This window comes from Cryptomeria japonica, chromosome 10, assembly GCF_030272615.1.
Source record: "Cryptomeria japonica chromosome 10, Sugi_1.0, whole genome shotgun sequence".
NCBI lineage: Eukaryota > Viridiplantae > Streptophyta > Pinopsida > Cupressales > Cupressaceae > Cryptomeria > Cryptomeria japonica.
In genome coordinates this window covers 210,998,731-211,011,140 of record NC_081414.1, presented here as the reverse complement: position 1 = coordinate 211,011,140, position 12,410 = coordinate 210,998,731, and positions in this window count along the sequence as shown.

The following is a 12,410-nucleotide window of genomic DNA, read 5'->3' as shown; positions in this document are numbered from 1 at the left end:
GATCAAATCCCCATAAGGAGAAAGTCCAAGAAGCTACTTGTGACCTAAGTTCTTGTGCAGGAGCACGGATCAAATTTTTGTGTTGCTAAAATTGATGACACTTTTTAATGAATGCAAAAGAATATATATTTCCATGGTTTGCCAATAGTATCCCATTCTAAGCAACCTCCATACTAAGTATTTGCCCCCAAAAGTCCCCCACAAGCATTTGAATGTGCCTCCTCAAGGGCAATTGGGATCTCAGTTTTATTAAGACAACAAATAAGAAGACCATTATAACCCCTTCTATAAAGGACATTAGAAAGGATAATGTATCTTGTAGCCAATTTATGAATTCTAGCTCTAGCATTTTTACTTGTGGAATCTCCAAATATATTATTAATCAAATATCTTGAGATATGTGAGTACCACTCATCAGAGTCTATAGCATAGCAATAAGCCACATCACTAAAATTATCAGTAATAGTCAGAGAATAAAGGCTATGAATAAAAAATTTAAGGTCCATCATAGGGTCCTCTAAGGATACAAGAGAGGCAACACATGCCATTGCATCAATATATCGATTATCTATTTGAGGGACAGGCTCCATGGTGTAGGAGTTGAATTTCGCTAACAAGGATATGGCCAGGTCCTTGTATTGTGATAATTTATCTTTGTTAGCCTTATAAACCCCTGTAGCTTATCTAATAATTAATTGAGAATCCCCATAAACATGTATATGCTTAACATTCAAATTTAAAGCCACTTTAAGACCAACTATAAGGGCTTCATACTCAGCAATGTTATTGGTGCATAAAAAATTGAGATGATAAGATAAGGGGATATGTTTTCCGATAGGAGATATCAAAATAACACCTGCCCCCGAGTGTGTATGACACATACAACCATCAAAATATCTCCAAAGTTTTGTTAGCATCAATAGGAAGAAAAAATTCATCAGGGAAGGATTCTTTATTAGGCAACATGAGAGATAAAGATGGGTAAAAGCATAAAGTTGTATCACACTTTTATGAAGGAAATGGCCAATGTTGATTCAACATTTTAAATTGAATCAATTGAAAGTGAAATATATGTTTTGAATTTTGAAGTGATGTAAACTAATAAAATGTATATTTTTTTAATTTATTTTATGTTTGTAATTTTTCAAAAAAATTAAAAAATAATTTGAATATACTTTCTTATAATGTAAACACTATAATTTAATTGCTGATAAAATGTCAAAATTGAAGTTACATGAGGCATCACACTTTCTATAGTAAATTTTAATTTTTTTTCTTCAAATATTTTGTATATATTGATAACTTGAAAATTTAGTGAAAAAATATATTTTTAAATATCTTTTATGTATATATATTTTTAAAAAAAATTGAAAAGTTGTGTTTACTGAAATATAACTCTTTCCATTTGGCGTCACCAGTTTCTTAATTATTTATCCAAATTAGAAAATAAATATATCATCTTGACATAGACTCTTTATCTAGTGCATTTACTTTTTTTCAAAATTTTAGTATTTTTCCTTTACAAGATAACCTTATATTTTAGTGCTGATGACCTACTTTCAATAAAAATAAAATATAAAATATAAAATATAATTAAAATACTAAAAGATAGATATTTTGGAAAATTCAATTATAGATCTATAAAAAAGTATTTTTACATTTAAAAGAAATATTATTTATAAGAGTAGGAGTTGTTGAAACATCGAGTTTTTCAAAATAAAAAATGTTGGTAATTAGACCCAAAGTGGTATAAAATATACATTCAGTAGGCAATTCCAATTTGAAAAGTTGTGGCCCATATATAAGATAGCTATAATAAATCTCTATAGACCATATGTTTGACTAAAATTAATTTTTAGTTAAAATTACCTAAATTCACTTGTGTTGAGAAGTTGGCCTAAAATGTGACACAATTTTGTGCTTTTACCCAGGCCCGTTTGCTAAATGGTCAATCAATGCTTGTCCTTTAATCGCCTTTTGAGATACAAACTTAATGTCAAATTTTGTCAACATCATTACCCATTTCGCTAAATGTCATCAAAGGTCGGTGTTAAAAAAAATATGTTTTAAAGGATCGAATTTTATGATAACATGAACCTCAACATTCAAAAGGTAATGTCTTAACTTTTGAGTCTTAAAGATAAGAGCAAGGCATTGCCTTTCTATTACAGTATATTGGACCTCATAATTGAGTAAAGTACAACTTATATAATAAACCTAGCATTATTTACCATCACTATTATGTTGTTCCATAAAGTTGCGAGAGAGTGAGAAGAAGCAACTATCTAGAGGAGGAAAGGTTTATTGGGAACAATAGGTTGTAAAATAGGAGGATTAGCTGGATAAGATTTCAAATCCTTAAAGGCCTGGTGACAATCCTCATTCCATTGAAAAGTAATATTTTTCTTAAGTAGTTGAGTGAAAGGGAAAGTTCGATCCGCAAGTTGTGAAACAAACCTATGAATAACTTGTATGTTTCCTCGAATCTTCTCAATTGGGAACATTTTCTAGGAGGTGGCATAATAACTATGCCATCTATTTCAGTGGAAGATAGCCTGCGCGGGAAGCTTCGCTGGAGCAATGGTTTCAAGGGTAGCTAATGGAGGAGAAGATGCGGCGGAGGAAGGAGATGATGGTGATGGGGAGGTGGTTGATTGTGGTTGGGTTGGGGTCTTGGTGGGGGTCAACATTTTTGGCAGCGTTGTGGACGCATCGGTGTCTTCTCTGGTCATGGGGGTGGATGTGTCCCAGCTCTGCTCCCCATTGACCTATTTGGCCGATGGAAGAATGCTTCTCCCATTGGTGCTTTTTTTCATGGGTGTTGTGGGCATGGCTAAGACTATGGATGGTGTTGGGGTTCTTTTCCCTTACCTTGATGCTTCTCTTCCTTTTTGTGTTATCAATGGAGGACATTGAATCTTTGGGTGCTTGGATCTCGATCTAGGTCAGGATTTCTTCTAGTCTTGGTCAGCCCATGAGGTTGAGATCCTAATGCTTGTCATTTTTCTATGCAAGAAGGTTTTGGTGGTGGCTACGATGGCTTTGTCCATAATCTATTCTTTCCAGGCTGTGCCTTTGTGTGAGGACGATGTTTGGGATCTAGGTGGAGGTTTTGTTTTTTTGGAGTCCTTTCTCCTCTTGGGTTGTGTTTTTCCTTTTGGGAATGATCTGGTGTGGATGGGAGACTCTATATGGGAGGTCCCTACATCTTTTTGGTGTGGTCTTTCTGAGTTTTCTCTTGCAGATTGTGAGTGCTTTTATGGATCTATTCTTTCCAAGAGATTCTTTGTTGTTTCATAGGTTGTCTTCCTTCCTTTTCTCTCATTCTGTCTGATTGAGGTGGACCACTCTTCTATAGAGGGGAAAAGTTGTGGGAAGAGTTTGGTGGGATGGCTCCTAATGGGGGTATTGGATACCTTTCTTTTTGAGGTTGGATGTGCTCCTATGATTGTCTCTTGCTGATGGGTTTATTTCCTTCTTCTCCTATAGAGGTGGAGATTCTGGTGAATCTTGTTGCATAGAGTCCTTCTGGTATTGGCCTCTTTTTCTATTCAAGGTTTTGGGAGCCTTTTCAAAACCCTTATTTCCAGCTAAGCATCATGTGTCTTTGTTTTGGGATTATCTACTTCTTTTCCTCTGCACATGGTCTCTTTCCTTCTAGCTCCTATTGAGGTGGTTCCCTTTCCTATAGAGGTGGAGAGGTGATGTGCTGGAAGGCAGGTTCTGATCGGATGTTGGGTAGTGACGAGTGCCCTCCTGTTGGATATGGAAGCCACTTTTTAAAACCCATTTTGAAGGTTTGGGATGCCTTTCAAAATTCCCCTCTTGGCTATTGCTTTATGTTTATTTTATTGATGCCTAGTACAGGTTGTGGAAGCCTTGCGAAACCCACAGGTAGGCTAGATGCTAGTAGTTTTCAAGGGCCCATCCTGGCCACTAGCTATTTTGGTTTTTGGCAACTTGAGGTCTATGTTGCAGGTTAAGGGGGCTTGGGAAAACCCTTCTCTACTGGTTTTGGGGGCCAGTTCAAAACCCAGGCTGCTTGTTAGGGGAGCCTTTTAAAACCCTCTGAGTCCTGATCCTGAGTGTATGGCTACCTATTATAGTCTTGTGTCTTTGAAGGTTATGGGTGCCTAGAACACCCATTTTGTCAGTTGAAGGTTAAGGGAGCCTTCGAGTAAGTGCACAAAGATGGTGGTAAAAAAAGGCGGTATAAGTATACACTTTTTTTTTTTTTTCTGAAATCAAGTGAACCTGAACTTGGAGGACAAATTTGAAAGTCATCCACTCAAGATATGAAGATAATCAAACAACAAATATTGTAGTAATTTAAATCTAGTTTCCAAACTACTAAAATTTTTAAAAATTGGATAAGATTAAGGGGGTCAAATCCTTCACGTACGAAAAACAAACCTTGATTTTTTCCAAAAAAGTCATAGTTAGATTTATTATTTTGATAAATTCTTTAGAAGAAAGATAGTTAAGAGTGAGCACTAGAAGATGTGTATTTTTTTGTAATTTTTTGTTGACTATTTTGTTTTTTATAATTTTTCCAATCGAGCACATCCTGAAAAATTAGGTACCTATTCATGCGCGAAGCATAAGTTGCACTAAACAAATCGAAAATACATTTTTTTTAAAAACATTGTAAAGAATCAAGTGCACTACAATAATATATAAAGTTTTTTAAATTTGGATAAGTATATCAAAAGTTACTAAAAAAATGGCACACCTATGTTTGTGAGAACTATGGAGACACTGGTAAAAGAAATTCAATAATAATGTTTATTGTTGTTCAAATTTTTAAAAAATTATATGGCTGGAAATTTCAGATTTTAGAAATACCCACTTTATGAAGTGTAAACCCGATGATGACAAAGTCAATAAACCAAGTTGATAAAATAAAACACGTCAAAAAGGAGGGAAATGGAGGGAAATCAAACTTCCAAATCGTAGCTTTGTCATCAATGCCTATTTCCAAGCCTAAATAGTCAAAAGCACATACCAGGTACTTATGGTATAAAAAGCAGGTATGGGGTACTTATGGTGTAAGAAGTCTGTGCGCGCTATGTTTACTATAAACAATGCGTACACGCTACATTTGTTTAATTTTTGGGTGTGTATAATATGATATTCTATATTTAATATGTGTATATACATATAATATAGAATTTTTATATATAATATAGAATATTTATATATATGTATATAATAATATATAATATATTAAGTATATATATACACACATATAAGTGTATTTTCTCCCCCTCTCAAGCATGTACAAGGTGCCTCTCTCTCTCTCTCTCTCTCTCTCTCTCTCTCTCTCTCTCTCTCTCTCTCTCTCTCTCTATCTCTCCCCTTCTCCCTTCCTCCGTCCCTCTCTCTCTCCCTCTCTCCCCTTCTCCCCTTCTTCCTTCCTCCATACCCCATCCCTCTCTCTCTTCTTCCCTCCCTCCCTCCCTCCCTCCATACCCCACTGCAACTATGTCTGCACTTCTATAGAAGTAAGTGAATTTATTTCTTTTCTGCAACTTCCTCTTTGATTTTTATCATGTATGCTCTCCTACAAAAATTGACTGATGGATTTATTTGTGTATATTGAATATGAGGAAGAGGGGTCTAAAATTTAACCATGGGTGCATTATCGTGACAAACAAGGAAACCCACAACAATATTCTTCTCAAATGTGTTTTTTTAATGAGCAGATGAAATGTGGAAAATAGTGTCAACAAAGCAAAATGATGAGTCAGACTACCTGCAATATTTTTTTCAGATGGAAACAACCGAGAGGAAGAGAAAGAGGGAGAGTAACACAGATGATGTCACAAAGAATGATAGTGGTGGGTATGCAAAAGTTCCCATGCTATTACACAACGCCTGTCACCTAAAGAAATTAAAGTTAGTTGTAAGAATGGCAGTGGTAGTATATGATGATCGCCACTTGTCAAAAATCCTGGAAGGGTACATACCCATGAAAGAAATCAAGTGTGTAATTCCTATAGTCACAATTGAGATCAGTCGTATAACCTTGCAATTTTAATAGGATCATATGTTTTAGAAAGACAACACTCTTAGGGTTAGGTCAAGCTCTTACACTTTCATTTTAGCAAAGCCTTGTTTTTGGTTCACTTGGAGTCTCTCTTATGTTGACAATGGTCTAACTTATCTATATCAAAACTAAACTACTGATGTTCTATTGTATGATGTTCTATTCATAAATTTAAATAATATATCATTTATATGACCCCTTAGGTGTCATTACAGGTCATATTGTTTCCTAAGAGGTCATATGGTGTCCTATGACCCCTTAGGACACCATACAACCCATAACAACACTATATGTTGTCCTAGGACACCATATGACCCCTTAAGACACCATAAGACCCATAACAACACTATATGGTGTCGTAAGGGATCATATGATGCCATATGACCCCTCAGGACACCATACAATGCATAACAACACCATATGGTGTCCTAAAGGGTTATATGGTGTTCTATGACCCCTTATGACACTATTTGGTGTCATTATAGGTCCTATGATGTGCTAAGGGATCATATAGTGTCATATGACCCCTTAGGATACCCTATGATCCCTTAGATGTTGTTAAGGGTTATATTGTGTTCTAAGGGTCATATGGTGTGGTTATGTGTCTTATGGTGTCCTATGACCCCTAGGACACCTTATGACCATTTAGGACACCATATGGTGTCGGTAGGGTCATATGGTCTCCAACAACCCCTTAGGGCTCCATATGGTGCTGTTATGAGTCCTATGGTGTCCTAAAAGGTCATATAGTGTTCTATGACCCCTTAGGATGTCATTTGGTGTCACTATGGGTCGTATGGTGTGCTGAGGGGTCATATGGTGTCCTATGACCCCTAGGACACCTTATGACCATTTAGGACACCATATGGTGTCGGTAGGGTCATATGGTCTCCAACAACCCCTTAAGGCTCCATATGGTGCTGTTATGAGTCCTATGGTGTCCTAAAAGGTCATATAGTGTTCTATGACCCCTTAGGATGTCATTTGGTGTCACTATGGGTCGTATGGTGTGCTGAGGGGTCATATGGTGTCCTATGACCCCTTAGGACTCCATATGACCTCTTATGTGTCATTATGGGTCATATGGTGTCCTAAGGAGTCATATGGTGTCCTTTTACCACTTAGGACACATGCATGGATCCATAGGATACCATATGACCCTAGAGAGGGAGAGGGGGAGGAGAGGGATGGAATGGAGAGAAATACACCTAAGAGAGGAGACGAGTGAGAATGATAGATAGAGATTGAGAGGGAGAGATAATAGATAAATGAGAGAAAGAGAGATGGAGAGAGAGACAAGGGGAGATAGAGATGGAGAATGGGAAAGGGAGGGGGAGAGAGAGATGGAAAGAGAGAGAGAGGGAAATAGAGGGAGAGATAGAGATAGAGAGCAAAACAAAGAAGGGGACTCAAAGAGAGAGAGAGAGATAGAGAGTGGGATAGAGATACATAAGAGAATATGAGTGAGAGATAGGGAATGGGGGAGATATATAGAGATCTAAGAGGTGGATAGAGGGATTGGGAGAGAAAAAGAGACCTAATAGGTGGAGGGAGGGAAGGAGAGAGAGGGTGAGAGATAGAGAGAGTCTGAGTGAGAGGGAGGAAGGGATGGAATGAGAGTACAAGACTAGAGAGAGAAAGGTGCAAAGAGAGGGAGAGAGTGAGAAAGAGAGGTAATGAGAAAGGGAGAGAGGGAGGGGGAGGAGAGAGGGAGAGAATGAGAAAGAGATGAAGAGATAGAGGATGAGAGGAAGAGACTTCAGAGATAAAGAATGAGAGAGAGAGAGAGAGATAGACTTAAGTGAAAAATAGAGACTTGATTCTCTCCCCTTATCTCTTCTTCATACCCCTTCTTCTCTCCCTCCTTCCCTCCCTCCCACCTCTCTTTGTCTCTATCTCTCTTTCTCTCTCTCTCTCTCTCTCTCTACATCTCTCTCCCTCCATACGCCTTCTCTCTCTCTCTCTCCCCCCTCTCTCTCTCTAACTCCCCTCTCTCTCTCTTCCTCTCTCTCCCTCCCTCCCCCCTCTTTTTCTCTCCCTCTCCCTCCTCTCTCTCTCTCCCCCCTCCTCTCTCTCTCTCTCTCTCCCCCTCCTCTCTCTCTCCCTCTCTCTCACTCTCTCCCTTCTCTCTTCCTCTCTCCCATTCTTCCTACCTCCATACCCCTTCTTCTCTCCCTCTCTCCCTCCCTCCCTCCCTCCCCCCTCCTTCTCTCTCCCTCCCTCCCTTTTCCTTCACATTTTCTCTACTATAAATAGCACATACGGGGTACTGAACCTATTAGTTCATTGCCCTACCATAACATTTTTAAGGCGTAGGAGCGCGTATGCGATACTTATTACTTTTAAGTGCGTACGGAGTATTGAGCCTATTAGTTCGCTGCCTTGCCATAACATTTTTAGGCTTAAGAGCACGTACACGCTACTTATTAGTATAGAGTGGAAACAAAATACCGTTGGGCTTGCCAACATTTTATGGACTAACAATGTGCACACGATTATTATTATAGTGCGTATGAGGTAATTAGATAGTTTTATTTGCCCAAGAGCCTCAATGGCCTCAAAAGAATTTTTTGAGGTCATTGAAGGCTCTACTATAACTGTTTCTGCACTTCTATCACTGTTTTATACATAAAAGTAAGTGAATTTTTTGTTTTTGCATGATTTCAAAAGATTGAATTGTTGTTCTTATTAGTTTTGTCAATATTATTGTGATTGTTTAATAGTTTTGATTCAAAAATATAATGATAAGATGCATATTTATGGTTATTTGTTTGTTTATTAAATTTTATTTACATATATATTTAATATGATTCTATTTAGGACAACCAATATCAACCATGGGAAGAACAAGCGAGGAATGATGGAACAACGAGAGGATAAAAAGGAAAGACAAAGGGAACATATGAACAAATTATGTGACATAAGAACAATGGGACAAGATGGTATGTCATCCTCAACATCTCAATTCGATTTACCAAATGAACATAATGCACCTAATGCAATTGAAGAAGATACCCCATTGAATAATCATTTAAATAATGAACACACACCTTCTCTATTTGATGAATTGAATGTACATAATGCACCGATGTTAACACCTCCTAGAATCATTCATAGGAAACCAAAGTATCTAATTGACATTGATGAGAATATATTGAATCCAATGCCCGATAAAATGAATGAACAAACTTGTAGGAGAATGGTTAAAATATTATGGTAAAACTATTTTAAAAACTTAAATCAAACTGCAAGATGTCAATTAATTGTTCAAATGATTAAAAATTTGAATTTTAGAGAGACAATGAAAATTCTAGGCCTAAGATCATCTGAAAGTAATAGTGAAAGAATTATTGTGAGAAATCTATTTGATGCATATCAAGCTATTGGTTCAAAATCATGTACTAAAGATTCTAATACTACTCGATGTGGCATTACATCAAGCATAATGACCAAGAAAATAAAAAAAGATCGTTTGATAAGAAAAACAAGTAAGTCATTAAATGTTAGCAGAACAACATTAAGTAAAGGATTATAGGGGAGAAAAAATAGAGGAACCTAACAATAATTCTCTTTGGGCATTCTTGGGTAGACTACCACGCAAAAACAAGGTTGTTGTTGATGCACTAAAAACATTAATTGAAAATATTTGGCATGACAACACAAGAGTTTCACCCAACCAAAGAGATGTTGTTAGAAGGCGAATCGGGTCTACAAATCATGAGCCACATGCCAAACACTATTTGGATATGACTCAAACTAAATTTTATGAAAGATTCCTTCAAAAGTTTCCTCAAATAAGAATTTCTCAAAGATTTTTTGAAATGACAAAACCTTTTTATATTAAGATTAATCATGTATGCACCACGTGTTGTTGTAGGATGCATATTGAATTTTCCATGCACTATGATATTTTTCATCATATTTGTTCTACTTTGCACACTAACGATGTTTTGCAGGAATGCGATATACAAGCACCTCCTAAGTCGGTAAGATAATTTATTTCAAGTGTGGTATGTAATAGACATGATGGTGTATTTATTATAAGATGCCTTGTTTGGAAGGTTTTTGTGCTATATGTGGTGGTTTGCAATGTTTACCAAGATGCATACATTTGGAGAGCACAAATGAAATTGGTACGAAACTAGTTTCTTTTGGAAAATACAAGATAGTCACATATGGAGTTAAAGATGGAAAAGATTTGAAGAGATGTGAGCTAGTGAAAAATGATATATGTGTAGTTTAATTTATGAAAATATTTCAAGAGAAACTAGTTTATGTGTACATAATGCATACACATAGAGCTCGATGGTTAGATGAGAAATTCAAGTTATGTAAGGACACATTTCCTCTTCACACCATTGTCTCTATCATTTATTTTGCTGAAAATTATACACTACAACCTCAAAATGAAGTGCAATCTATGTATTATCATTCTACACAAGTTTCTATTTTTGTACACATAGTATTCATGCATGCAAATGATAGCATAGAGGAGGATAGAAAGGTTGTAAGAGAGTATCACTTATACATAAGTGATGATCGTACTCATTCATTGTAGTTTGTACAAGGATGCTTTAAAGTTTTCTATGATAGTTTAAGGGAAAAGAACATACGATACAACTGACACTTAATATGGTTAGATAATTGCACCACACAATTCAAGAATGGAAGGATGTTTTATTGGTTGACAAGGATGCATATGACAAGCGGTGTACAACATTTTTGGAATTTCACTGAGGCTGGACATGGTAAGGGAGAACACAATGGTGCATGAGCATATGTAAAAAGAGACCTAGCTAGAGAAGAATTGAAGTACGAAGGTGGTGTTGAGTTGATAGATGCAAAAAAAATATTGTGATGCTATAAGTCTACGATGGGTCTAGGTAATCCAGGTACATCAATGGTTCATAGATATTTTTGGTTGATCACTGAATCTAACATTGAAAACTATCTAGATTGTTGTACAGTTGCAAGATTGAGTGACATGCACTCATTTATGAGTTCAAATTCAAGTTCACTAGTAATTGATATGAGACAAATGGTATGTTTTTTCTCTTCATGCATGTATTGTTTGTGGTAAGAATGTGAATCACAAGAGTGGGTTGACTAATGGTCTTGTGGACTGTTGGTTCCCATTGATACATATCAAATTCCCAAAGCACTACAATTGAGCCAGATGGAGACATCAGTTGATTTTGACCATGTATCTGACCTAGTGGATTTGGGTGTTTTTGTTAGTTAATTTTTTTGCAAGTATTATATTTGGTTCATTTTGTTGTACATCATACTTTATTTATGGTATTAATTAACACTTTATAAAATGCAGGTCATGTATATGTAGTTGTTGCATAAGAGAACAGTGAAGAAGGAACATATTACTATTTGTGTCATTGTGTTGAGCCAAAAATAAAATCGAGAATCACAAACATTGATGGAGAGGTTATTGAGTACCCAATAGGGTCTATTGTCGTGACAAGAACATGGCTTAGGAGATACCCATTCAAGAATTCTAATGTTTGGTTGTTCAAGGACTTTGAAATATATAGACATATTCTTCATTTCTTTAACCTTGTTGTTGCAACAAATATTCATTTGATGAAGTATCATGGTAGACCTCATAACAAGATTTTATGGAAAGTTTGTGAATCTGACCACGAGGCAATACTTGACACAATACGGGTTAGAGTCGATCCTGAAGCCTCACTTGATTGATTCTACAGTTTATAGTAGAATGATTTTGAGAATTTTGTTTATATCATGGATGAATTGTTCTATATTCATTTTTTGTATATATAAATGTCCATGAGCTAATTTTTACATGTTTAGGGGCATAATTTTATATATTTAAATGACAATGACTTGATTTGTACATATGTAGATGCCAAATTTTGTATATTAAAATGGCAATGAGCTGAAATGCACATATTGTAATGCCAAATTTTATATAAAAGCCCATGAGATGATTTGTAAGAAATTTTTTTGTATATTCAAATAGCCAAGAGTTGATTTGACCATATTTAGAGGCAAATTGTTTAATAATATGTGACAATGTTTTGAGACTATTTTTTTGTGTCTATGTTTTGTGACTATGTTTTGAGTTAATGTGATGTGATAAGGTCAATCATGAGCATTCTTGATTCTTGTATAATCATGGAGAATTATTTGAGTCATTATTGGGTCATAGGGGTCATAGATTGAGCAGAGATCACGTCAGTAGGGTATGACTCTCAACATTCTGACAATTTAGGATGCATGAGAGGAGCATGCCTAGCATAAGCCTACCCACCTAGATGCGCTCATGACGTCAGTTTTGCACACGATGAACCAAATCAATTCTAGTCAATCGTGCAACTTTGCATTG